This window comes from Sceloporus occidentalis, unplaced genomic scaffold, assembly GCF_023333645.1.
Source record: "Sceloporus occidentalis isolate IW3139 unplaced genomic scaffold, rSceOcc1.0.p SCAF_63, whole genome shotgun sequence".
Lineage (NCBI taxonomy): Eukaryota > Metazoa > Chordata > Lepidosauria > Squamata > Phrynosomatidae > Sceloporus > Sceloporus occidentalis.
In genome coordinates this window covers 765,322-772,195 of record NW_028317043.1, presented here as the reverse complement: position 1 = coordinate 772,195, position 6,874 = coordinate 765,322, and positions in this window count along the sequence as shown.

The window sequence follows — 6,874 nt, the reverse complement described above, 5'->3', positions numbered from 1 at the left end:
TCAACGCTCTGGACAGCCACTGACTATGCTTACTAAGTTTTGCTCCTTGGTATCGCAATTTCAGCCAGTAGCCTGCATTCTGGACTCCAAACTGCCCTTACACACATTTCACCTACGTCACTTTTTAATGACAGGAACACTTTCAATTTCACACTTACACCCAGTTATTCCCCTTTGACAGCCCACACTTTCTATTTTATCCCATACTTTATGGCACTGGGCTATTAGCCCAATACTGAATTGATTCCCAGCAATGTGGAAAATTGCTTCCTTTGGCCTGGCAATAATCAGCACATGCCGTTTGCAAATTTCTGTCGAGCTATGTAGCCTTGAACATCTATATCTGTGAATGTTACAGAATCCTGATTCACATAGAAGCTCCTAGTATTTTAGCTATACCTCCAGGCCACCCACTCATGAAATCACACACCAAATATTTGCTGCATGGCTAATATTTCCTATATTTGTTTGAATGGACATCTGAGTCACCCAGTGACTCACAGGCAGGAGCATATTCGTGGTTAGTGATTTATTTAAATAAAGGAAAGAGCAGAGATTAATTGAAGATTTTGGTGTGTTTTTAATATAAATAAGCACGGATGTGCACTGCTCCAGGCAACATATGTTATTTGATCATTTCATTTTGGAAGGGATCCCTTTAAGTAGCATATAAAATAGAACAAAAAGATACAATATTCTATAAAATATTATTGTAAGAGATATATGTGATGTGAACACAGACATAGATATATATCCCTCGTACATGCATGAAATTCATATCCACTCATGACCAAAGCTACTGCTGAAATAAAAAATGAAATAAAACAGACAAAGAATCTTTAACTTATTTGTGCATTGAAGTTGATCTGAGTTTGTTACCAAATATTAGATTTATTGTTTAAGCTAAGCTTACTTTAGGTTAAAAACAGTAATATATATATATATATATATATCTCGATCAGCTGACCGGTTTTACCATGTATTTACCATGGGGAGCAGCCATATTAACTTCTTGACTTCAGGATCTCCACATTAAATTAATTCTTCATTAAACTATTGTTTGAAGAGAAGGGTTATTATAATAACCACAAATCTTATATGTGGTCGGAACACAAAGGGTTATTTAAATAATTTTGTTATGCTACTAAAAGACACATTGGTGATTCCGCCCATTTAATGTTTGCTTTTCAAGTTGGGGTATTTGCTTCTCGAGCAAAAAAATTTGTGTTTCAGTCTAGGTTTTGGACTCTTCTCAAGACACCCAAACAGAAACAATACCAGCTGTTTATAAGAAGACAAGTGTTCACCCACCAGAAACAAAAGTGAAAGACTAGGGCAGCATGTTACAAAGAACGAAATCAGATATTCTTCACTTAGTTAAGGGAACCAGCGTGCGATGCTGACTCATTTACAGCTAAAGCCTAGGAGACAAACAAATACATTACAACAGCTGCACAAGACACATTTACATATATATATTTAATTAAGGCATCCAAGAGCTATTTCCTAATAGTTGTAGGGAATATGCAAGTAATATTTGTTAGAGAAGTACTCATAAATAGTACATTTATGATTTATTTCTATGTTTCACTCTAGTAATAGCCTGTAACCCTCTGCTATTTTTTCAGCTAGTTCTTTCAACCTGGTATCCTCTTGGAGATCGGAACGGTTGCATCACGCACGATCACATAAATATTAATGTCGCAAATGGAGTCAAATGATTGTAAGCTCTTTTTAGCAGGACCCGCCTCTTATTTCTGTATATCATCTTATGTTATATATTAATTATAGGCGCGCCAGACTGGCGATCATAAAGCAGACTTGGCACTTTAAGGCCAGTAGCCGCCTGACGACATTAAGTGTGGCTAACCTCATTATATATATATATATATATATATATATATATATATATATATATAACCATACGCTACATTTTTATGATCACGAGCATAACCAGCTACACACGGCAGTACCCTGATCTGCTGCTCCATTTGCCCGGTGTGCCAGTCTGTTGTCCAGAACCCCACCACGAGTCGTACCTTTACTCTTTTTATTATCCTTGGTGTCCATAACAGACATGTGATGCCCTTTAAAAGTACTGATATACACATATGTTTTCATGCATCAGCAACCTTTAATGTTAATTACACTTTTGCCAAGGAAGTTACTCCACATGGACGCCAACATCTGGACAGAATAAAAGGACACCAGCAATAGGAGCCATTATTGAATCAAGATGAAAAAACACGTTACCTCCCCTCCCAACATACCATAAAACTGCTTCACAAGCGTTTTAGTTATTTTAGTAGCCAGCCTTGATTAACTGTTACTTTATTCTATTTTTATACACATCATGCTGCGTACTGCGTTACATAGAAACATAGAATTTGACAACAGATAAGAACCATTTGGGTCATCTCGTCTACTCGCTCACACCTTAATTAGTTCTTGGGCTCAAGGATTCAGACCAAGGAATCAGACCTACCTCTTCTGTTGGGAAGTTATTCCATTAGTTATGAAAGTGTAAATTATGAGCCTACAGTGATCCATATAAAACAAAGCTGCAGTAATTCCCAAATGGTACTAATTAAGCCACAATTAAAAGGAGATCATAAATCTTAAAGGCATTCGAAAAATGGGGGAGGGGTAAAATGATTTATTCCTAAACATTTTAATATTCTTTAAAAATCACTGACTTCACAACACAATTTTAAAAAACGCATGCCTAGTGAATGTTTTATTTTATATGACCGACAAAATATATATCCCTTATAAAGAATGTAAGAAAAGTAGCATGTTCAGAGTATTTTGGGCAGCATGTTATTTTCTGTAGCCCTATAATCTTATGGGAAGATCTGAGCAATCAGGTGTGTGCAGACTATTCCCAGCAAGTTCAGATGGGCCTTAGTTACAAGAATGTTAGTTCTTAATATTGTGCATGTTTTTTAAATTGGAAATATTCTCTGCTTGAGATTTTTCTAGGGGAATCACTTTTTTTTTTTTATATACATAATACCCCATGCCTTGCAGCGTGAGTTTTTCAGTTGTAGTAAAGAACAAGTTTAGTCCTTTACCAAGGAGTGTAATTGTAATTTGCTGAAATGTTGGGGCATAGTCTTGGCGTTGTCTCTGTTTTGTTAGGTCTCTTGAGGTTAATCACTAAAGGGAGAATTTGTAGGAGATTGTAGAGGTTGTGGTTTCAACTACTTGACTTTACTGTACATTTTGAAGGCCCATCCCCAATAAGCTTGTGTTGTAGGAAGAGCTTGGCTGGTATGTATAATGTATAGTAAAAACAGATTTCTCCAAAGCCACCTCAGCCATTGAATTATACATTATACAGGGCCAGCGCAGACCTTCACACTGGAGAAACCTGACAGTGTTTGCCAATTATAATAAATAGTAATGCGAGGTAGTTGAAACCCCAACTCTCTGCCAAACACCACCTTTAGTGAATATACAGCTCTGTTTTTGCAGTGTGGTTGTACTATTTTACTTTTTATATACACGTATAAGTGTGTGTGACATTAAAATACACCAGCACTTTGGCACGGGCGACTCTGCTGTAGGCTTCTCTGGTGTGTTGCGTACTCCTAGTATTTGAAGTATATAAAGGTTGTTTTAAGGACACAACAGTAATTGCTTTAGCAGCCTCTTGTTTCCATTTAATAAACTTCATATTTTAAACTTTTCACAGCCCAAGATGCATGGCTTCCAATTGTCAAGAAAAAAAGGTACCAGAGCCACAATAAGGCTTAGTTGATCACTAAATCCACAGTTTTCCTTGTTCGGTGCTTAACTTTCCATCCTTTGTTTTGCTTACATCCATGGCAGAATATGGTAGATCGTCTTGATCTGCCTCCAAATTTGGAATCCACAGAAGTCTTCTATGGGAAAAGGCTATCAAAAGGCCAGTATATCTCCTTCACTAAAAATTAAGTCTTCGTGGAACTGGCCCCATGTCCTGTGCAAAAAAAAAATGTGAAAAGGTGACACATTCACAAAGACAAAGCAAAAAAACCCAAACTTCGGTAAGATTGTTTTTTTCTTTTTCTTTTCTAAGTCCAAGTGCTATAGTAAGGCCACAGTGGATCACTGGGTATCCAGTCTTCCTATCCTGGAACCACATTCTACCCTTGGAGATACGTGGTCCCTTCCTTACCTCCATGGTCAAAGCCATAGGAGGACTGGATCTTCTTGATCCCTCTCTGAATTTCACTTAAGTCTTAAAGGGTAAGTGGCGACCAAAAGGCCAGCAACTCCAATAAAAAAAAAAACATGCCAAAAGCGTGCATAAAGAGAAAAAAAAATAACTTTGGTGAGACTACAGAAGTGCCCCCTAGCAAGTACAAATCTGAACAATTACTCTACTCCGAATGTTTTGTGCGTAAGTTTTAATTCATAAAAACCCTTCAGAATTTCATGAGAAGTGAACTTTTCAGCCAGTTTCTGGATCTGCATTTCCATATTCAAATAGTACAAATACAGACTCAAGTTCAAAGGTTCATGCATTGACTTTGGAGGCCATCCAAGGCTAAAACCCCTTTCATATGGCTCAGTAGCAGTTTATTTTAACCATAAAACAGAAAGTGAAATTGGTTCAACATTCCTACAACAAAAACAACCTTAGCCCTTTTTCACGGTTATGTCATGTTTGGGCAACAGGATGGAATATTTTGTCGTAAAAAATACATTGAGCTATTTTGAAACGAAACATTTACAGAGAAAAAATTGCAATGCATAGTTGCGGAACCGGCCAGTGGGAGCCGTAAACATCCATCAAGGAATTTTTTCTCTCCATGCCCCCAGATCATCAAGAAATGGACTTGCCGGGAACTCTAAAAACAAAAAAAAGCCAAACCCACCAAAACGAATTGCCATGCCACTGGGAACAAAATAAATTAGCTTTATCAGCATCTTCTTTTTTGTTTGCACAGCTTCAAAATTCCATGTCTTTGTTTTTTAGTGTTTTATTGAAAAACAATCAATTCAGATTTATCATCATGTACTTGATTTGCCCAAACCACACAGTATTGAAGGAAAAAAACAATAGTTATCGTAAAATGTCCTATTATATACCAAATATCCTTAAAATGCAAGCCCAATTAAAAAGTATCAGCTTTGGGATCAGCTTTCAGAAAAAAAAGGCATTTAATTTAATAAGACGGATATAGAAATTAGTAGTTAATTAGGAGCGTCTGCGCTGGTTAGAATATCTTCATTTAAAACTACGGAGACCCTACTGTAAGCGTTAAGAAACTTCATTTTCAATGTTTAAAAGAGTTAATTGTAAGTTTCCAAATTAGGTCAAAATGACACATCTGAGGAATTTCAATTGATAAATTAAAAATGCTAACTTTTTCTATGAATAAAGAAATAATTCATTATCTTTCCGTAAAACAAATCAGTTTATTTGTACGTCTCTCTTAGCAACCAAGGCGAGAAACAAGCAAGATTGATTTAAAAAAAAAAAAAATGGGTAGAAAAAAGGGTCAAACACAGATTTGCCAGGACCTATTTGGTAAAACTTCAGTAAAGTAAACTTATTCCAACCAGCCTCTCGATCACTCCCACAGTTATTTTCAGATTAGGAGAGAGGATTTTTTTTCTCTCCACTTGAATGTAAACCAAACAGCAGTAAGTATACAACATCTACCCATTTTAGGTGAAGTTTTCAAAATGTGTAAATGTTATCAACAAGCTTATCGGATTTCAGCTGAAAAAAGGCTGCTTACGTTGATGCAACACTCTTAATTCTTCTGTTGGCGCTCAGTATCGGGACCCTGCTTTTGTATCTTACACGTTTATGAAGGCACAATGGAACATCTCTGTCATCTGTTAGCAAAAGTCAAATTAACATAAAGTCAACAATTTAAGGAGTTGGAAAGTTCAGATCGCCTGCAACCTCACATGCTGCTTGGCCAGACATGCCCTAGGGGTGATCAGCAGTGGCAGAGTTGCCGATCCCTAACCGCATACCTCCAACATTTCACGTGTCTAAATAGACCCTTGGGTTAGGGGGCGCCCAGGGGGCAGGGCTGTGGAAATGGGCGTCACCAATCCCAAAAGGGGTGGAGCATAAGGCATGACAGCCTTACCCAGACACCAGCCTCCCACTGCTCGTGTATCTCGAGGAAGCATGTGGGAGATACAAAGAAGGTCCGGGCTGCAACAGCAGTAATCCACTCCCTTGTGATATCCCCCCTGGATTATTGCAACTCCCTACTAACTGCTCTCCCCTCTTTCACCGCTTCCATCCGTCCTCAACACTGGGACAAGACTAACCTTCTTTTGTCACAGTTCCTCATGTGCTGCTCCAATTTTCCATTGGCTCTCAATACCCTCCTAAATCAACTTCTGACCCTGACCTACAGAGCCCTTAACAACTCTGCAGCCCCACATCTCTACCCTCTTCGCCATACACCCCTAATCGCCGTCTTTGATCATCTCATGACTTCCATCTCTTTTCTACTGTTATTACCGCTCACTCCCACATTCAGGATCCCCCCCCGATGTACTCCTGGAATTCCCTTCCCCGTCCCATCAGACTTTATCCCTCATATACAAATTTCAAAGGTTCTCTGAAAATTCACCTTTTTTAGGAAGCTTTAACCTTTCCACCTAACACTCTCAGCCAACATCCTAATCAAGCCATCTGAATGATCAACAACCTCTACAGATCATCCTCAACTCTCTACTATACTACCCTCTCAACCGCCAACTAGACTGTAAGCAGGCAGGGCCCCCTTCTCCTTGGTACTAGTTTGTTTCTTAAAATAATTTTTACCGACTTATTGTAACAGCGCTACAGAATCTGCTGGCACTATATAAATAAACGTAATTCACCTGATTGGCCCTATAATGGGAGATGAGA